Source organism: Lissotriton helveticus, chromosome 3_1 (genome assembly GCF_964261635.1).
Source record: "Lissotriton helveticus chromosome 3_1, aLisHel1.1, whole genome shotgun sequence".
In the NCBI taxonomy this organism is placed as follows: domain Eukaryota; kingdom Metazoa; phylum Chordata; class Amphibia; order Caudata; family Salamandridae; genus Lissotriton; species Lissotriton helveticus.
Window position 1 is genome coordinate 36,671,398 of NC_136061.1, and position 22,450 is coordinate 36,693,847.

General features: G+C 47.8%; 1 protein-coding gene across 1 annotated transcript in view; it reads left to right on the forward strand.

Moving 5' to 3' along the window:
* The first annotated feature begins 11,189 nt into the window (after positions 1-11,189).
* Positions 11,190-22,450, forward strand: part of GMPPA (GDP-mannose pyrophosphorylase A) — a 99,189-nt gene continuing 87,928 nt past the window's right edge. The window contains exon 1 of the mRNA XM_078679191.1: positions 11,190-11,288. The gene's annotated coding sequence lies outside the window, so the exon portion shown is untranslated. The remainder of the gene's footprint in view (positions 11,289-22,450) is intronic.

A 22,450-nucleotide genomic window follows, 5' to 3' on the forward strand; every position in this document is an offset into this window, starting at 1 on the left:
CAAAAGGATTCTAGGTTATTTTGGGAAATAATCAACCAGCTAACAAATGGCAAGAACCGGCATTACAACTCGGACATAATGGAGGACTCCTGGAGAGCCCACATCGATTACTTGTACAATGAAAAGTCAGTTGTCTGTCCGGCAACTTGTGGTTCTGAACCAGGCAAAAGGGCAATTGTTGCAGGTCACGTCAAAATCATCTCCTACCCAGAAGCATACTGAATACTTTCCGCAAAATCCTGAAAGAGCAAGTTCTAAAAATCATTAAAAAACTGAGATCCGATGGACCTCCAGGACCCAACGGGTTGCCAAACGCTTTGTTTTGGGACAATCCTTCATTCTGGTCTGACCTCCTTATGCCACTCTTCTCTTCCATCCTAGCATCCCGTACCATCCCAGACTCTAGGACGCCCGTTCCGACCCCTCCAACTACGATCTGATAGCCTTAATCGACGTGGAGGCAAAATTGTATACATCTAATTTGTTGGCTGACTTGGAGGACTGGGTCAGAAGATGTAACCTCATTCCCTACACACAAACAGGATTCAGGGATGGGCACACTCACAAACATCTCCGCGGTCACACTGCTAGCCAGTCATGCCCTTGCAAAATCCAGGCCTCTTTACGCATGCTTTATAGACCTCAAAGCAGCCTTTGACAAAGTCCCGAGAGCCAAGCCATGGGCAAAAATGCAAAACTGGGGTGCCCCAACCAAACTCCTGGCAGAAACCTGAAGAACGGTCCTTCGGGAAGCCTTTAGGAAGGAACAAATAAGGTCTTGTAGAGTAGCCGTCATCCAATGCTTCGGAGGACTATCAATCCAACTGTCCTGTAGAGCTATAAAATTCCTGAAAACTGCAGCAACAGAACTGGAAAAAAAAGAAAACTCTAATTAGCATAACAAGTTTTAGTACAACCGGTCTAGAAATTCACTTATGGTATTGTCTGTAAGTTTTATACTCATCGGTTGTTTCTTTTTTTCTTTTTAACCTAATTGCTGAGTAGGTACCTGGGCGAGTTTTATTTTAAAATGTACATTTCTTGTATGGTGGTTTTCTACCCTTTTATGATTGTTTATGAAATCAAATAAAAGTATTTATCATTCATAGAAGCCAAAATGGCTTTATTTTAGCTGTCTTCCGCTTGAAATTGCCTCTCATTCAATAGAAGTCAATAGAGGAAATACATTCTCCTGATTCTTTTTTTAAATCTCCTACTTTCCTGTTTTAAAATGTTGGTTTGTATGCTCCTACTAACTTAATCCCCCTCAAAGGCACGGGAGTAAAAGCATGGAACATATCCTAGATAGCAGACGACTAGTCCCATGAATTAAGAACCACCAATAACCACTGGATTTCCCTCTTAGTGTCAATACAACAATTTTCAGATATGCATTAAGAAACACACCCACTGTGGCGTGTAATCAATCCGGGTTCTTCAATGGCGCCTGTGGAGGACATAATGCCTTGTGATAACTCCGGGCCAACTCAAACAATCAGTCCCTCGCCAGGGTATCCTTTCCTATGCTGCGTCCCCCCTCTAATGGAATCCTGCTCTCTGTGTTCTTCTTCTAGCTTCTTGACTTTGGTGACTTTTGTGCATCCCGCCACTAGATGGTCTCCAAACCAGCGACCCGGACCCGCCATTTTGTCTGACCTTTGTCCCGTTCCTTTTTCCCTCATGTCTCCTCATGATCACCCTTGATAGTTTTTAGGGCTCGGCTGAACGCGCGGAAGCGCGTCTCCGCCGAGAACTTATTGTGGCCGTGTCTCCTTTCCAGGAGACATTCCTGGCCGCGCACATCGCCTTGGAGGCGATTCGAAACGAGCACGCGCACGCGAACGCGCTCGCTGCATTCACTGTAAACTCCTCAGACTCAGTGCAAGGCTGGGTCTTTTAGGCAGGGTGCGTGTGACGTGATAGCAACTTAATCGTACTATTCATTACATATACCGTTATGCCCGTTATAACCGTTGTGCCTACCAAGCATTTCCAGCCACGAGACGCACTATGCTTCAAAGTTTCCTAGTAGGTTTGTCCCATCAAATGACCATGCCATTTATTTTTAACTGAGTTTGCTTTCCCTCGCCCCCTCTCTCTCCGTCCATCTTTCTGCTCTTCTGTGTCCCTCCTCGCTCTCTCTCTCTTCTGCCCCCCTCCCTCCTCGCCCCCTGCTCTAGAAGCTTCTCCCTGTTGTACCACAGACTTCCCACGGCGCTCGTCGTTTGCACCAAGGCCCCCGTGGCCACTGCAGACATCAGTGGGAGCGCTGCTGCTGTGCTCTAGTCTAGCGCCTGCTAGAGGTAGCGCTTTATATCAGACATCAGTGGGAGCGCTGCTGTGCTCTAGTCTAGCGCCTGCGAGAGGTAGCGCTTTCTATCAGACATCAGTGGGAGCGCTGGTGCTGTGCTCTAGTCTAGCGCCTGCGAAAGGTAGCGCTTTCTATCAGACATCAGTGGGAGCGCTGCTGCTGTGCTCTAGGCTAGCGCCTGCGAGAGGTAGCGCTTTATGTCAGACATCAGTGGGAGCGCTGCTGTGCTCTAGTGTAGCACCTGCGAGAGGTAGCGCTTTCTATCAGACATCAGTGGGAGCGCTGCTGTGCTCTAGTCTAGCGCCTGCGAGAGGTAGCGCTTTCTATCAGACATCCGTAGGAGGGCTGCTGTGCTCTAGTCTAGCGCCTGCGAGAGGTAGCGCTTTATATCAGACATCAGTGGGAGCGCTGCTGTGCTCTAGTCTAGCGCCTGCGAGAGGTAGCGCTTTCTATCAGACATCAGTGGGAGCGCTGGTGCTGTGCTCTAGTCTAGCGCCTGCGAAAGGTAGCGCTTTCTATCAGACATCAGTGGGAGCGCTGCTGCTGTGCTCTAGTCTAGCGCCTGCGAGAGGTAGCGCTTTATATCAGACATCAGTGGGAGCGCTGCTGTGCTCTAGTCTAGCACCTGCGAGAGGTAGCGCTTTCTATCAGACATCAGTGGGAGCGCTGCTGTGCTCTAGTCTAGCGCCTGCGAGAGGTAGCGCTTTCTATCAGACATCCGTGGGAGCGCTGCTGTGCTCTAGTCTAGCGCCTGCGAGAGGTAGCGCTTTCTATCAGACATCCGTGGGAGCGCTGGTGCTGTGCTGTAGTCTAGCGCCTGCAAGAGGTAGCGCTTTATGACAGACAGCCGCAATGATTCCGCCGCCGTACCTGCAGCTTTCTCCTGGCACAGAGAAGAGGTCAGACCCCTGAAGGAACTCACGATGTATGGTACTCAGTAACTTGACGATCTTTGTAGAACATTCCCTGGGAGGGAAAGTGCTTCTAAGCACTTGCACCTTCCACAATGTAAATGGCAGCTCTAGAGTACAGGCTTTGAGCATTCGAGGCCGTGAGGCTGTGAGTGACGGGCCACCTTCTTGTAGGAGGAAAGGCCTTGCAGAGGAGCGAAGGGCCGAAGTTTCAGCCCTCTTCGGAAATGATGTCTGATGCTGTCAATGGCGGAATATCCTGCAGAAAGTGGAGTCCCCGCAATAACGTGGCCTAAACTTTGTGTGAACAAAATATCAAATACCAAATGCCCCACATATACTTTAGAGAAATATCACCTGATTAGAGTTAATAATATAACATCTACACCCAAGGGCGGAGATCGCCACAATATTGATGTCAGAGGATATTCTGGGATCAATATTCCGGCACACAGCCCTGCAGAAAGGAGTGAGTGGGAGCTCATTTTTCCTTGGCGTGCTTCTCTCTAAAGAATTAGGCATTTCGCATCGACTTTGACTCCCAAGGTCACTGGTACAGAGCAGCAGCCACCAGCACTGCTACAGTGGAGTCCTGTTGTCCTGTTTGCACTTTCAGCGAGGCGACTGTTTCTCGTGGTACTGCTGTGCCAGCCAGTGCAAGGTTCTTAAAGATATGAAAGAAGTGAGTAGTGAGTGCAGAGTAGTGAGTAGTGAGAAGAGTAGTGAGTAGAGTAGTGAGTAGAGTAGAGTAGTGAGTAGGACATCACAGGCAGCAGCTGTGCAAGCTTCTTACACTCACAAAGAGACCACAGGCAGCTGAGTTGCAAGCTTCTCACACTCACAAGAAGGACATCACAAACAGCAGCGGTGCAAGCTTCTCACACTCACAAGAACAACATCACAGGCAGCAGCAGTGCAAGCTTCTTACACTCACAAGGAGACCACAGGCAGCAGCGGTGCAAGCTTCTCCCACTCACAAGAAGGACATCACAAGCAGCAGCGGTGCAAGCTTCTCACACTCACAAGAACGACATCACAGGCAGCAGCCGTGCAAGCTTCTTACACTCACAAGAAGGACATCACAGGCAGCAGCAGTGCAAGCTTATTGCACTCACAAGGAGACCACAGGCAGCAGAGGTGCAAGCTTCTCACACTCACAAGAAGGACATCACAAGCAGCAGCGGTGCAAGCTTCTCACACTCACAAGAACGACATCACAGGCAGCAGCAGTGCAAGCTTCTTACACTCACAAGAAGGACATCACAGGCAGCAGCAGTGCAAGCTTATTACACTCACAAGGAGACCACAGGCAGCTGAGGTGCAAGCTTCTCCCACTCACAAGAAGGACATCACAAGCAGCAGCGGTGCAAGCTTCTCACACTCACAAGGAGACCACAGGCAGCAGAGGTGCAAGCTTCTCACACTCACAAGAAGGACATCACAGGCAGTAACGGTGCAATATTCTCACACTCACAAGGAGATCACTGGCAGTACACACCACATGAACACACTCCATAACACATAGCAACAATACATTGGCATTTACAATGCCATTAGCTCAAACTCAAATAAATCCGAGCCCGATTGCATTTCTAATGCTTGTTCTCTTTTTGCTGGACTGCCTTAAATATATATATATATGTAAATATGTATTATATAATTGTCCAACCCTATTCGCTGTTAAAATGTAATCCTGTGTGAATTTACTATTGGTATATATAGAACTCTAACCACTAGTATATGTAGTAGACCAGTGGTTCCCAAACTTTTGACACCTGAGGACCCCCATTGAGTCACCACTGGAAGCCGGGGACCCCCAAGCAATTTGTATGAGTTACATTTCAAACATTAAAACAGTAATTCGAAAAAAATAGACATGTGTGCACACAAAACAAATACTCAAAGTACTAAGGATTTTGGGGCCAGATGTACGACCATTTCATTTAGCGCCTCGCAATTGGCGACACATTGCGAGTGGCAAATTGCGAATCGCTAAATGCAATGTACAACAGTGTGTTTAACACTGTTTGGGATTCCCAATGGGGTCACAAATTGCGAGGTTTATTAATATTAATGAGCCTCTCGCAATTTGGGAGCCCATTGTGAATGCGATGGTGGCCTGCTGGGCTCTGCAGGCCACCATGTCTCGGACTGCTTTTAAATAAAAATCCAGCCTGTTTACCATGCATTTAAGAAAAAAAGAAAATGAAACGTTTTCGTTTCATTTTCTAAGGGCAGGCAGAGGTCCCTGGGACCACAGCCTGATCTTAAAAAATAATTTTGCATGCATTTGCAAAGGGGAACATGTCCCCTGGGGACCCCTTACCATTTGCGAATGCATTACCATCTACTTGAAGTAGGTGGTAATTGTGACTGTTTTGCGACCGCAAAATATTTTTACATGGTTTTGAGACTCACTATTTGGAAGGGAATGCCCCTTCCAAATAGCAAGTTGCAAAACCTATTTGTAGAGTCGCAAACAAATTGCGACTCGTGAATTAGGCTATGTACATGGCCCAATAGGTTTTTGCATGCGCAAACGGGTTCGCGAACCCGTTCGCGCATATAAAAACAGATCGTACATCTGGCACTTAGTATTTTATATTGAAGTAATAGCCCCTCTGTCACATGTATTTCATTTGTTTTATAGCATCTCTCATACCATTGTAGGATGTCAGAGCACTTTACATCACACACCTAGTTCTAGGACACCCCCGCGCCGCACGGCCACCAGCTGCTGCGTGTGCCTACCCTGCCTGACTGCCTCGCTGCCGCCGCATGACCACGCCCCCTGCCTTCGAGCGGCGTGGTCCGTGCTCGCCTGACCGGCCCCTGTTGTCTTTGCTGTTTTGAATTGTTTTTTGTCGTTCTGTATTGCCTGTTTTTTTCTAGTTTACTGTATTTTCCTTTCTGCATTGCCTAGCTGCCCGTCGTCCTCCCTCCCCGCTTCCCGCCACCGCCGCTAACCCCGCCCCTTTTTGCCTTCTGTACCCTCCCCGCTCCCGCCTCCCAGCTGCTCCGCCCCCCCCGCGCACTTGGCCATAAATGGCGACCGTGCGACGCAGGTGAGTGTGACCTAGTTCTAGAACACCCCCGCGCCGCACGGCCACCAGCTGCTGCGTGTGCCTACCCTGCCTGACTGCCTCGCTGCCGCCGCGTGACCACGCCCCCTGCCTTCAAGCGGCGTGGTCCGTGCTCGCCTGACCGGCCCCTGTTGTCTTTGCTGTTTTGAATTGTTTTTTGTCGTTCTGTATTGCCTGTTTTTTTCTAGTTTACTGTATTTTCCTTTCTGCATTGCCTAGCTGCCCGTCGTCCTCCCTCCCCGCTTCCCGCCACCGCCGCTAACCCCGCCCCTTTTTTCCTTCTGTACCCTCCCCGCTCCCGCCTCCCAGCTGCTCCGCCCCCCGCGCACTTCGCCATAAATGGCGACCGTGCGAACGCGCAGCATTGACGCGCAGCGGGTGCGCCGATTGTGCGCCGAAGGCGCGCCAAAGGTTAGCCCGTCTGCACCCGTCCGCGCCTTGACCGCGCCCAGTGCCAGGACCCCTGGCCCCCACCGACGGAAGCCGACCCGACGAACCTACAACGCCGCCGAACTCATCGCACTCAACACCGGCGGGTTCCCGGGATGTCACCGAGCCACCCCGAGGCACACCCACGGACCCTTCAGCTGCCACGCCTGCAAGTTCACCTGCATCCGGACCTACCCTGCACCAGCACCCGCCAAGCCGAACACCAGCAGCAACCACCTCAACTGCATCCTGCTCAACACCCGCTCCGTCCACAGACACGCCATCGAACTCTGGAACCTCCTCGACATCACAGCCCCTGACATCGCCTTCCTCACGGAGACCTGGATGAACGCCTCCTCAGCGCCCGACATCGCCATCGCCATCCCAGAGGGCTACAAGATCACCCGGAGGGACCGCACCGCCAACCAGATGGGAGGAGGCATCGCCATCATCCACAGAGACACCATCCGCATCACGACCAACACCGACGACACCCTAACCACCGCCGAACACCTGCACTTCCAGATCCACACCGACCCGAAGACCACCCTCAGAGGCACCCTGATCTACCCACCCCCGGGACCACGTACACGATTCAGCGAGGACATCGCCGACTTCATCAGCCCGCATGCCCTCCCCTCCGCCAACTACATCCTCCTGGGGGACCTCAACTTCCACCTGGAGAACAACAGCGACCGCAACACCATCACCCTGCTCGACAACCTCGCCAACCTCGGACTCAAGCAGCTGGTGTCCACCCCCACCCACCTCGCCGGACACACACTCGACGCCGTCTTCTCATCCAGCAAAGACATCGCCTTCAGCCACGCAACAGGACTCCACTGGACGGACCACAGCTGCGTCCACTTCACCTTCAAAAGAACGACGATCCACCACCACCAGCAACAGGTTGCCCGAAGTGGATCAGCAACTGCGCGGACGAACTCGCCCCTCTGAGGACCCCGCCCAGCAGACCCGGCAGCAGAAAAACCCCATGGTTCACCGACGAACTCAAGAGCTCCAAGAAGAACTGCCGAGCCCTCGAGAAAGTATGGAGAAGGGAACCAACAATGGACAACATGACCACCCTCAAGCTCGCCACCCGGAAACACCACCAACTGATCCGCGCCACCAAGAAAAATACATACAAGGACCGGCTGGACAACAACGCACACAACTGCAAGGAACTCTTCAACATCGTGAAAGAGCTCTCCAACCCCAACGCCGGAAACAACGACATCACCCCGTCGCAAGACCTCTGCAACTCCCTCGCGTCCTACTTCCACAACAAGATCGCGGACATACACAACAGCTTCAGCATCCAACCAACGCACGCCACAACCGCAGCAACGCCACCCACCACCACCCTCCGCGCCTGGACTCCGATCAACACCGAAGACACCATCCGCCCAATGAACTCCGTCCACTCCGGATCTCCGACCGACCCCTGCCCTCACCACGTCTTCAACAAGGCCGACGCTGTCATCACACCCCACCTGCGGGACATTATCAACACCTCCTTCGACACCGCCACCTTCCCGGAGAGCTGGAAGCACGCAGAACTCAGCGCTCTACTCAAGAAACCTACAGCGGACCCCACCGAACTCAAGAATTACCGTCCCATCTCGCTCCTCCCGTTCCCGGCCAAAGTCATCGAAAAGACCGTCAACAAACAACTGGCCGCCTTCCTCGAGACAAATGGATCCCTCGACCCCTCACAGTCTGGCTTCCGAGCCAACCACAGCACCGAGACCGCCCTCATCGCTGCCACCGATGACATCCGAACCCTGATGGACAACGGAGAAACAGCGGCCCTCATCCTCCTGGACCTCTCCGCGGCATTCGACACTGTCTGCCACCGCACCCTAGTGCAGCGCCTCGGCAACATCGGAATCCAGGAGAAGGCACTGGAATGGATCACCTCCTTCCTCAACGGAAGAACACAGAGAGTCCGCCTACCACCGTACAAGTCAGAGGCCACCGAAGTCATCTGCGGCGTCCCTCAAGGATCCTCGTTGAGTCCCACCCTCTACAACGTCTACATGAGCCCCCTCGCGGCCATCGCACGCCAACACAACCTCAACATAATCTCCTACGCCGACGACACCCAGCTGATCCTCTCCCTGACCAACGACCCCACCGCCGCCAGAGCCAACCTGCACGAAGGGATGAGAGATGTAGCCGAGTGGATGACGACCAGCCGCCTGAAACTGAACTCAGACAAGACGGAGGTCCTCATCCTGGGCTCCTCGCCCTCCGCCTGGGACGACTCCTGGTGGCCCCCCGCCCTGGGCACCGCACCCAAAACCGACGGACCACGCACGCAACCTGGGCTTCATCCTGGACTCCTCCCTCTCCATGACCAGGCAAGTCAACGCCGTCTCCTCGTCATGCTTCAACATCCTACGCATGCTACGGAAGATCTTCTGGTGGATCCCCACCGAGACCAGGAAGACTGTCACCCAGGCCCTCGTCACCAGCCGACTGGACTACGGCAACGCCCTCTACGACGGAACCAACGCCAAGCTCCAAAAGAGACTCCAGCGGATCCAGAACGCCTCAGCCAGACTCACCTCGACATCCCACGAAACAGACACATCTCCGGACATCTGAGAGACCTGCACTGGCTCCCCGTCAACAAAAGAATCACCTTCCGTCTCCTCACCCACGCACACAAAGCCCTACACGACCAAGGCCCGAGCTACCTCAACAACCGAATCAACTTCTATGCTCCCAAGCGCCACCTCAGATCAACCAGCCACGCCCTCGCCGCCGTCCCCCGCATCCGAAGAGCAACAACAGGAGGAAGGTCCTTCTTCTACCTGGCCGCCAAAACCTGGAACTCCCTCCCGACCGACCTGCGCCTGACCCAAGACCTCCTCTCCTTCAGGAAGAAGCTCAAGACCTGGCTGTTCGAGCAGTAACGGCACCCCCCCCTCCTAGCGCCTTGAGACCCCACGGGTGAGTAGTGCGCTCTATAAATGTCTTGATTGATTGATTGATCACACATATAGAGACATTGAATCATACATGTCAATCAGTGTGTATATAAAATGTTTAAAGAGTGCTTGGTCTGGAAAAGCACAAACTCAGGATTCAGAGCATAACACAGTGGCTAGCATTGACTTTAACATAAAAAATGTTTTTCCACCCAAATATATCTTTTTAGCAGCATAAGGATAATGAATAACTGGGACAAAATATAAGTTACTAACTGGTACCATGCAGTTTGCAGGCAGCTCTTTGATGACAGTTTATAGGTCCTTCTGCTAGATTACGATTGTCACTTATGAAGTGCACAGTAATAAATGATTCTCTGTGACAAAAGCAGTAACCATGAACCTAGGCACATAAAATGCTGTTTTTTAAGATGCATGTTACACGTTCTTTGCAGTAGGCACATTAACCCTCTGTGCTACATTAGTTAAATCAAAGCTGCCACTGAACAAAACTCTCCTTGCTCTCCAACAGGTACATTAATCACTGGCATTCTCTTGACACTTTTATTGTTGCTGGAAAGCTGCTAATTATACAAGAAATGTGTTTGTGCTTTTAAAACTGTTGCCTACGGACCCCCTGGGAATGTGTCACGGACCCCTGGGGGTCCGCGGACCACAGTTTGGGAAACACTGTAGTAGACCTTTGTACTTACTACCATTCCTATGTGACTTTAGAGTTTTTCTGTTTGTATCTCTTCCTTGAGTGACTTTACAACTTGTATATTTGCATTTTTTTCTGTTTGTATCTCTCATGCAACTCATGTAATCCAAAGTCCTTATGTAAAGCAACTGGTTCTACTGTAAAGCGCTCTGACGCTTTCGGGTAATGTTCGCGCAATATAAAATCGCATTAAATAAAATAAAAATAAAAATACTCTAGCATCATGGCGTCCGGTATTGCCTCACTTTTGTTGCTTCTTGTGGAAGTCAGTGCTCTATGCAATAGAACGCCTCTGTGCACTAGTTCACAGCAGTCCGTCTTTTCTCTCAGTGCCACGGCCCTAGCGACTAATAGAGGAGACTCTTTGCTGTGACGCATGTTGCCTGACTTTGTGGAGCAGAGATAAACGTTTATCAGAAAACTTGGCACATTAGCGGAATAAACACAGCATATTAGTCGTGCTGAGTGAGCTCTATAGTAAATAATGTGTGCCATGAACTTCATATTGAAATAACTAAGCGTGATACTGGCTGCCTTGAAAAGTATAAAAAATGAAAATCAAGAGGCTTCCAGGCGCACGCCGGCCTGGCTCGATTGTCAGTAACTGATCTTCATGACTCGAGGTCAGGACTGTGCCTCGTCACAGCCGCGCTCCCCGCCTCAGGGACAAGACGCCGCCGCACCTCGACCCCTGCAAGATGGCGGCCACAGGCGAGCAAGTCACCCGCCTGTCCGTTCTCTATTTCCATCATAACAAACTCGTGGTCCAATCAGACAGCGCCAAGCCAGGTCTGCTGGAAAACTACCCCTCCCGGCAGACACTGCGCAGGAGACGTCACTGGAGAGTTAGGAGGTGAGCTGGAGAGACAGCAGGAGCAGGAAGAAGAGACTCAGGTGAGAGGAACCGGGGCCCTGAGTGCAGAGGGGGCCATGGGCTAGGGGGAGGGGCGGTGGCTCAGAGGAGGGGCTGAGGTATCAGCTGGGAGGGGGTACCAAGAGTAAGGTGGGAGGAACCATCATAAACACCCTGAAAGCATAGGAGAGATTCATTACACTGACACCAATTTTCTGAGCCTGCAGCAGTGCTTTAAATGGGCAGGTGCTGTCCGGTACTGAGCCCCTGCACTTCTTTCATTTGAAACGGAGAGTACCTGCAGGTCTCAGTGCTGCTGCAGTACGTGTACTCTAAATAGTAATTACCTGCACTTTTAAATTTCCAATTAAAGCACTGTTCTGCAGTCTCAGTCACTCAAACAAAAGTTTATTTTAGGCTTTAATCTTTAAAATCATATACACAATAATACTCTTATCCGGGCAATGTAAAACCATTCCAGCTAAAATTAATCCAAACCCACAGTTAATAACATAAAATTGCTCCTGGCCAATAATACAGTAACTTTCTCTAATGTTTGTTGAAACTTTGTTAACAGGCAATAAAAATCACACCAATGCTCAGGTTACGTCCAAGAACTGCTTATCCAAAAATAAATGAGCGCTTACCCCCTTTCTCCAGTACCATAGTTTTGTAAAATTGACTTTAATAAAAACTTGTGTTCTGTTAAAAACCACTGACAGTCCACAAGGACGTGCTTGAAGCCTCATTTCATATTAAGGCCACATTTACAAGTTCTATCCGTATCTAGCAAAGAACCTTGAGCTTCAGAGATTAAAACCTGATTTGCCCCACATTGAAAATTCAACAGGCATTGTCTTAAGGGTACATTAGGTAGATCCTCCAGATAAGGGAATGTCTCCTCTTAAATCCACAAGTTTATCAGAAGAGATGCTGATTTCTTATTTCTTAGATATCGCAAATCTTCGTCCCTGGCCACCTGTTTTGTGATTCTTCTAACCTCAGCTTTACTCACAATTATCCGATCAATCATACATTTTATTGTTAATTTCTTGCTGAGATTTAGTATCCTTCTCCTAACTAATCTTGCCATTTTAATTCACTAGTTATAATTTCTTTTTTTACATTGCATTGATATTTTGGGGTGCTCCTCACTATCTATTATTGTTCAGAGTTTCATTGTCTGCAGATTCCAAATAAGTCCATGCTGTTAAGCCAGTTTCTATCCTAACAGCCTAAACCATAGTAGAAGGTGGCAGGGAAAGTAATCTTTCTATGCACCTATCCTCTTCGGGATCCCAATTTGATTTCCCGCTGATACAGACTGCTTCCACACTGTACTGGAACTGTGGCCATATCATTCCCAGATATTGTCATTGGGCTGAGTTATCTTTGTACAATTCCTGTAAGATTAATTGTAAACCATGCAGGATTTCATTTTTTTTTTAGACCTTCCCTTAATAAGGCCCGATTAACAGAATCAAATGTAGAGCGAAAATCCAAGAAGCAGCAATATAACTCTCCACATTGCTCTATCAATTTCTTGGCTATAGCCCATAGACTGAAGCAGTGATCTGTTGTCGGGTGTCCCCCTTTGAATCCTCCTTGCTCTAAGGGGATCACTGAGTTTGTGTCTGCCCATTCTTTCAGTATTCCCAGGAGGATTTTAGAGAAGACTTTGCAACCCACATCTAACACATTTATTTGCTTATAATTTCCCAGAAGGGGGTCTCGCCTTTTCTATACACGAGCTTAATTGCCACTCCCTTCCAGCTGTCAGGGAAGCTTCCTGTCAGTAGGATCTTTTGGAATTTGGGATAAAACAGGTGAGTCCACCAGTCGGCGTTTGTTTTTATTACACCTGCCGGCAGTTTGGCAGGCCTGGCTGCTCTTGTGAGCTTTAGGGACTCAATTGTCATCTTAAATATTTCTACAGAAAACCGTTCCTTTGTTTCCTCATCAATATAGAAGTTTTCTGTGCGCTGAGTAATTAATGCATCCGTATTGTACACTTCCTCCAAGTATTCAACTCAAGCTTCTTCTACCATCGAGCATTTCAGCTTCTCCTGGCGCTTTCCTAGACCATAATGTGCCAACCCCCAAAACCTTTTGATATTATTCATCTCTATTGTCTCAAGCATGATTTTCCAGCATTTTTCATTATGCACCTGTTTCTTACCTGCTACCAGTCTTTTGAGCTCTATTCTTAGATCTGTGCAACCTTTTTTACCCTCATTGTTCCTAGAGAACCTTGAATATCTTTCTAACTTTCTTATTCTTCATTTTAGAAGTCTGCATTCACCATCAAACCAGATGTTCCTTGTTTGTTTCTCTTGCATACTTCTACATTGTTTTTTGTCAAATCCCTTTAGTTCAACCATTAGACATGTTACTACTTCATTATTTTGATCCTCATACCACATATTCAGGTGGTATCTCTTCTGCTAGTATCTCTTCTGCTATAATTTATCTGTATTTGTATTGAAGAGCATTTATCTGATTAAGTGCTTCTCTGATATCCTTGTTCCTAACTGTGTAGGATAGCAAACTTTTAGTAGGAGCACTTGTTTCTTCTTAGCAGTGAAACCCAGTCTTAATGTTGTACTTAGTGGATAATGATCACTCCCTTCTATTTGCAGTACCTCGAACTTCTCAATGTAACTCAAAGCCCTCGCTTTAACAAACATGTAGTCTATTGGGCAGTTCTTGTTACCGTAGAGCAGAGTTCTTCAATCTGTCCACCCTAAGATCTCACCTTTCATTGTTTTCCAATTAATGGGGCACAACATGCCCATACTTTTTGTAATTTTGAAGGAAAGCTAATTCCAAGAGCTGAAATGCTTCAGCTGCAGTGGGAGGCAGGAAGTCTTCTCTGCTATGAAACTGAAAGCGAACAAACAGACTGTCTCTTCATTCGCTTTCAGTTTCATAGCAGAGGAGACTCCCCGCCTTCCACTGCAGCTGAAGCATTTCAGCTCTCGGAATTAACCGTTCGCTTTTCACATAAAGGAGGCAAAGTTTCTCTTTAAATTATTCATAGCTGACAAGGTATGTGACATTTTCATAATTTTAGTGTAATTGTGAGTCACATTTCAAGGACTATGAGTGACATTTTCGCCTGAGTAAAATCGAGCAATGAAGAGCAGAGAAACATTTCAATATTCATAAATTACACCCATTTGAGCATTGAGAAACAGTGTCACTTTAGTGTAACTGTTGTAATGTGACACACACTGTACGACCAGCACCCTCTGACTTCAGGCAGCGGCCTGATCGTGTGCTGCCAATGACTTTAATTGAGATACACACTCAGCCGCGGGTGCCTTATGGCACTGTACACTGTCTCACTATTTACTTCACCTTTTGAGTAAGCCATCTATCTCTATGCCTTGTGGTGTCTGGCTTCACTATTTTCTATAAGGCTCATAGTGGTATACTACGGTCCAGCATTATCTGATGGAAGTGTTGAAGTTAGAGCAAGAGTGAGCTGGCTGGCATCAGCCCCTCTCGTAGTGCAACAACTGCTCCAGGCTCAAAGTGTCCTGATGGTGGTCGGAGCCATGATTGTTGCAGAGAGCTGCCCCTCCCCATTAGTCGGCCAGGTCACTGGTCAAGGAGGGGAGACCTGCAGCTCTGAAGAAGCAAGTCCAATGATGGGGACTCCTTTACCAAGAAATAAACAGACAAGGCCACAGGCCGTCACCCGCTTCACTGAGAAGTGAGACACCAGAGGCAGCGGAACAGCTGGACTTGGGTGCTCAGCACATCAACTCAGCACACATCAGCCTCTCTCTCCCACTGGTGATAGAAATACAAATCTCACTGACCTGAATCAGAACATGGGCAGCAACTCGCCACTGGCCGCAAGCAGCGATTATGCCTAGTACTGTCCTTGACAGTCTCCCGCAGCAATTTCAGACAGCCCTGATGGCACCGGTGGGGTCTGGTCCCGATATCAGCCACCAGATACAAGCTCTCCCAAAAGAAAACAATTATTGTGTGCCCCAGCCAACATGGGGTCGTGTCCAACGCAGCATGTGTGCGAGCTGCCCTGCCTGCCATATATAAATCCATGATTGCCAGCAGTCAACTGTAAACTGAGAGGCGGCCCACCAGCTCCCGCTACAGGAAGCAGGAGCCAGACCCGCCTAAACTCAAATGTCCGTCAACTAACTCACACAGACACTCAGTAGCAATTTGGCTTTCCCCGTCCAGGCTCCTGTTGACGTCAGTGATATCGCAGCGCTCTCTGTGTCCTTGTCACTTGTGCAGATGAGATGAGCTATAACTGAGCCAGAGAGCCCACAAGCAAAGCAGAATAGGGGTAAAGAAAAATGACAAGATTGCTGTGAAAACAGAGACAAAGGAATAAAGCAGAGATGAAAAACCACCTGTAAAAATGAGACCGAGGAAAGAAAAACAGGGTGGAGGAAGAATGAGGCGTGTGTTGGTTCATTTAAGACCTGGCAGTCCTGGTATACAGCTGTCCTGGAAAGAGCCAGCGCTGGCAAAGTGACATGATAAAAGCACTTTAAAAAAAAATTAACTAAACACTGCCTTTGGCATCCACAATAAACCCTTTCAGTCTCTAACAATCTTTTCTACTCTCTGCCAAGACCCACTCCCTGGAGGCTCACACATCAGTTGCTGCTGGTGAGGGAAGTGTGGTGGAGCAGGGCAGGGGGATGGAATAGTTTTTATTAATTTATTTAATTTGGCCTATTCTGTTGTCTGTCGACTTCCCCAACTCGCCGCCGCTCCTCCGCGCTTACCTGCACCTGCCACCGCTGCATTTACATGCACTGGAATGCTGCCAGTTCACTGTGCAGCTTGACCCAGAACTATTTGATCACCACAAAGTCTGTCAGACAACTTTGCTCTGAAGTAAAATAGGCAACATCATTCAGTTTTTATTAGTTCAATTTTTTTAAATATAAGCCTGACATGTATCCTAAACCCCCACTCCGAGCACAAGTCCTAAAAAAACAAGAGGGGGGACTAATGAGCATAAGCAATGTGCATTGGTGTCACATGACATCACAGGAAGGGATGTACGACATTACAACGCATGCTTTTACCACGCATGCTTTTACATCGCGGTTTTTACAACGCATACCATTACAACGCATAACGCTTTGGGGCGCTGGATAGTGAATAGTTTAATTTACTATTCCAACTCCAGTCCCGTGGACACTAGGGAAGGTTATTGGATAGTAAATTAAACTTATTCCCTATCCTAGAGCGCCCCCCAGCGCAATGCGTTGTAATGGTTTGCGTTGCAAAAGCTGCGATGTAAAAGCATTGCGTGGTAAAAGTTGCGTTGTAAGTGATGTTTCCCCACAGGAAGGGATGTCACCACCCTGTGAGATCCTTCTTTTTAAAATAAATGTTTTGGGCTTCCCTTCCTTGCTTGCTATAGCCAGCTCCTTTGATTGTTACCCACGCTTTAGCAAGACAAAGCCTTCAATTGTATTGGAAACGCTCAACAAATTGAGACGGTGCAACAAGTCTGGGACGGAAAAATTCACCTGGGGGGTGGGGGGCAACCTAAAAAAGTTTGAAGACCTCTGCCATAGAGGAAAGTATTCCTTGCCGGCATATCTGTTGGTATGCAACCATTAAGACTAACAAAACAATTTGATGTGAGAGTCTAGCAGGGATATATCTCTTCCTTTTGCAACATACACCGGGAAGCTAGCAACGTTTATGTCAAAGGCAGACAATAGGCCTTCATATCTTTGATCAGTCATTGCAGGAGCTAATTTATGATTAAAATTGCCCATTACTGAAAGCAAATAATGTGGTTAGAGAGAACTTATTTTCCTCCCTATTTATCTCACTATTTCCCTTATAATGAAAGGGACCCTTTGCGTGCAGGTAGATATGAAGAACAATTGGGTTTGTCCTGTTAAAAACAATTTGGGCCTGTCCTGACATAAGACAAGTTTACTTCGCAAGCTGAAACTCGGTTACTTCGGGTCTGAATTTCCCAAACCAGTGAATCCAAGTTTGTAGATATTAAAGTTAGCTACTCCCTGATGGATGCCCTGAAGAGTTATTTGATGCACCTTGGTAGACTTGCACAAAGCCGTTGATCTGTGGGGGTTCCATGCACAGCCATGTCTCCGGGAAACATGCAATCGCATACTGATCTATTATTTGTTTTAAAGATTTGCTCCTTGAGTATGTTACTAAACCCAAGTGTATTCCAGGAGAACAGTGTAATGCTGTGCACAGCATCTCATCGCTAGTCTATATTGCTGAAGTTGCCGCGCTCCTGCTTATCTTCCTCATCCCATCTTAGGCGGGCATACCTACTTGGGCCAGGTTGGTATTGCCTCCCCTTGTTTAGGGCAGGATAATTTTCAGACTAACTTCTCTACTTTTCAATATATGCCTTTGTGTGTACAGTCTAACTTGATTTAGCTGGAGACTACTATGGAAATACAAAAAGCCTGTTCTTGGGGGACTACTGGAGTTCCAGCCCCACCTCCAATGACATGTCTACCCCTTGGGATTTTAATTCGATTTTTGCATTAAGCAGGGCATCTCTAACCAGCACTGAATATAATACGTTTTTTGTTAAATTTTTGCCTGCTTTGTTCCCCAGAAAGCTGACATACTTCATATCACTGAATGATATTAAATAGAGGCTTGGGCAGCTTGCAAATATCTGGAGTAATCAAGATCTATTTAAGGGGTTTAACTTCTTGTGCTTTCTGCGTCTGGTTCCAGAAATACCCATAAACAACTTTCGTCCTTCCCTTGTATTTCAAGTTTCCTTTTATGTATGAAAGATCCCACTGCCAGTTTTTCACCAAACATACTACCCACTTCTGTTTTAGACATGGCTTGCGGATTATGTCCATCTAACCCAGCTTCCTTTTTCCAGGAGCCCTCTCCGTTGGGACCATTGTTCTAGCGAGTTCTCTCTGTCCCTGGGTATTGTATTCCTGCCACCGTTTATGGCTGCCAGACCCATTTCTGCTCTTTCCTTTGCTATAGCCAGGAGTCTGACCTCCACAGCTAGTCTCCTAGTCATCCTTGCTATAAGGATATCCTCCTTGTTGGTGCTGCCTTCATTGTCACTTGGGGTGTCTGACCCACCTGTGTGGGAGCTAGGTACTCTCTGCACTACTCTTCGAAAGATGGGTGCAGGGGCAACATCTCTGTGTAGGTGAAGGGTAGGGAATGACCCCATCTCATCACTACTTTCTCCTTCTGAAATGAGGTCTGCCTCTCAGAAGGGTGTTCTGCCAAGAGCTCCTGGAACTTGGTCCTGGTAGGATAGGAAACAGTTTTCATTTTTGTAAGTCTACAGAGGGTCCTTAGCTCCTTTGTGCCAAGATGGAGGTAAGGGGGCAGGTGGTTGAGTTTCACCACCATATTCTCTGTATCCATTATTTTACTAAAGTTGGGGCCTTTTTGAAAGGGCCAACAAAACGTCTAGGCACTTTTACCCCTAAGTATAGTTGGCTTTTTAAACTTTTAAAAATGCTAAAGGGACTTAACCAAGGCACTAACAAGAATTAAAAAAATTGGGAAAAATTGTCACTTCAAAAATATAGTTGAATATAAAGGCAATTTTGGATTGTAGATGTCTGTTCACTTTTTGACAGAGTGGTCCAGCAAATGCAAAGTTGTAGACCCCACCACTGATCCATCAATGTAGGAAACTGACTCTGTATACACTATACCAAAGTAAGGTATGGTGTGCACAGAGTCCAGTGGATCCCCAGAGGTATGCAGGGGCTTAGTAGATAATACTAATGCTCTCTTTTGTGGTAGCGTGGGTGAACACTTAGGCTTATCAGAATGCAGTGCTAAGCACTTCTTGTACACACACAAACAATAAATTACTACACACACTCAATGATTAAATCCGAGCCCAAGGTATGTAACAATATTACTTTTAGTGTATTTATTTTATAGAACTAAAGATACTTGTAGTAAAATCCGCTTTGCAATATGACTGTTTTTTTCAATGTAAATAGTGAACACTTTGCATTTTGCTATCAGTACTATGTTATCCTTTGGGTGGAAACACAATCAACAATATGCAGGTAAGTAAACAGTTTATGATATTAGCTTTTGGATGAAGAATCAGTACACAGGGGCGACCGGGTGCAGAGGTCAAACTCAGGGTCTGGTGCCAATGTTATCCAATGGGAAAAGTGGCCAATTTAAGTGGTGCTACTTGCAGGTGATTTGCATGGTTTTGGAACCCAGTCTCCAGGGGTTACAGTAAGCACAGGGGAGCCATAAGGCAGCACCAAACTTATACCTATAGTGGCGCAGAGGTGGCTGGGTGCAAAGTGCCAAAGCAGCGTTGGGTGCCCAATGCAAACCAATAGGGAATCTCAAACTTGGAAAAAGGCTGGAGGCTCAGGCCAGGAGACTGTATGAAAGAAACCTACGGCTGCACAGGTAAGGTGGGATGTGTTGGGGCGTTGGGACAATGTTGATTGATCTCCCCAAGGCCCAGGAGGTCCGGGTGTAGGGGTTTCCTTCGGCATCATAAATCAATTTGCCGGTGCAGGTTGCGATTGGGGGAGTGGCTGGGCAGGGGCTGCAGGCATCAACGTGGAGCCCAGCAGGGGTCAACCAACGGTAGACTCTTGCTCTAAATTTCTGTGTAACCTTTGCTGGACCGGTGGGCCACTGGAACTCCGGCTGTGGGCATCGGGTGCAGAGGTTACAGGTTTTCTGGTTCCGCAGGCAGGCCACTTTTCTTTTTAAAGTTGGTTTTCATCTGGACAGGTTCGCTGTCCATGGGATATTAGGAGTCTTTTTAGAAGGCACGCAGTCTTCCCAGGGTTTTGGAGGTCAATGGTCTGCCGGACGAGTCGCTCTTGTTTAGCAGGGTCTTTGAGGGCTGCTGATAGGCCGGTATGGCTGGGGCCAAGTCAGTTGATGTCTTCAGTCTTCACTGCTCTCAGCTGTTCTTTGTCTTCTTCTTCATAGGTGGTCAGTAATTTAAGGATGAAGGTTTTTTTGGTGCCCCTAAATTCTGAATTTAGGGGCGTTATAGGGGATAGAAGGTAGTAGCCAATGGGCTACTTACATTTTGGGTGACTACACCTTTCGTATGTCCACTACCTCTAGGGAGGGGGCATAACCCCATTGGCTAGAATCCTCCAAAACAATATGGAGGATTTTCAATGGAGGGGGTCACTTCAGCTCAGGGCACCTTAGGGGTGGTCCTGGCTGAGTTGGGACACACCTATCTTGTTTAGTAATTTTCCTGCCGACCTTGCTGCCAGAAGTGGGCCTTGGTCAGGGGGTGGGCATCTCCACTATCTGCAGAGGCCCTGGTCAGCCTAACAAAGGGCAGAAGGCCTTTGAGGCTAACTGCTATTCTATGCTGTTCCTGCTTGGGGGTAGGTGTGAAGCACCTCCACCCAGAGCAGGCGTTGTTTCTGACACGCAAAGGCTCCTATCTCCGGGGTGTCAGACAAATGTCTATAGGTAGCAAGCTGGTGCAGACCAGTCAGGCACAAACTTTTGGTTTGGTAGGTTTGCAGGGGGCCCCTCTGAGGTGCCCTCTGAGGTGCCCTCTGAGTGCATTTGTTAATGAATCCATTACTGACATCAGTGAGGGCTCATTAATCTGAGATGTTTGGTACCAAACATTTTAGAAGTCGGTGAAGCCATCACAGAGCTGTGGGACTTGTAGTGACAACCTCCCAGCCATGTACTCAGTATGACTTCACTGTGCACCTATAATGTCTTCGATTGGACTTAGATACTCTAGGGGCATATCTGGTCTTGCAGTTATGCCCTCACATAAGGTATTGTGTACCCTCCCTTAGGGCAGTAAGGCCTGCTGTAGGGGTGACTTACCTATGCCTCTTGCAGTGCTGGTAGGCCTGGCACACAGGGATGTGTGCCAGGTTGACGCTTTACTTTTGTCTTCACCAAAACACACAGGCTGCAGTGGCGGAATGCTTGTGTTTTGTGAGGGGTCTCTGATGGTGGCGCAATACATGCTGCAGTCTTTAGAGACCACAAGGCCCTTGGTACCACTCAGACCTTTTACAAGGGACTTCTACATGAATCAGAGGTGTGCCAATTGTGGAAATAAAGGCCTGTTTTTGGGAAAGAACACATGCGCTGGGAACTTGGTTTGCAGGAACCCAGTGCACACTCAGTTATAGATACATCAGAGTCAGGCAAAAATGGGGGCCCTGCAACAGAAACCCACTTTCCTGCACCAACCACTCTGAACTTTCTATTGGTTCAAAAACCCCTCAACTTGAGTATTTTGTCTAGTTATTTTCTTAAGGGAGCATGCATATGGCGGGGAATAGGCCTCATTTTCTGTGCAGCAGGTTTAGCTTTACATTTCAGTTTAATGCTGTGTTGATAGTCCTTCAGCAGCCCTAACCCATCCTAACCAGTACACATTGAGGGGTCCAGTAGCAGTCCCTGTTCAGGGCTGTTAGCATCTAATCTTAAACCTAACTCCTTTTGATGGCACCCTTCTTAGTCCCCTCTGTATGCCTTCCTTTAAACCTGATCTTCATAGTGATCATGCCTTCCACCGGGATCAGATTGCTATTGTAACCCCCTGGCTAGATATCTGGTTCTTCCAGTACATTTTGCTTGTCTGGGAACAGACCAAGAAACAGATCCTTATCCTCTATAGTGTAAGGCGAACAGGAATCTGCAAAAACAGTGATGGGCGAACTGTCAATAGAAATTTTGCCAGAGGGAACATTGACACCCTCTGTGTTGTTTAATTAAAACATTTTTTTTATCTGTTCTTGATTTACCAGCTCAACTGCCAGAGCAGGTTTGGAGTGCAAATTCCTGCAGACAGCCCTTTTCTTCCACATTTTCGGCAAGTGATTGATATGGCCTAAATTATTAGCCAGGTGTCCCATACTGCCACACCTATAACATTTAAGTTTGTCACCATTGACTCATTGACTTTTGTGTTTGACATCTTTGTTTCTATCTTGTTTACTAACTATGTTAACTTCTGGTTTGGGATCATTGCACACTTTCCTTCCTTGAAACAATTAGCTGTCTGTTCAACACTTATGCAATGTCTATAGCTATTTTTAAATATATTTTTATTTTATTTTCTGTGACAAACACGTTATACCTGGAATCCTTGGCGTGGCTTCTCCTGCGTTTTAGAATTATTTTCTTTACCTCTACCTCTCGTATTTTTGCTGTGTGTTGGATTTATTTTTTC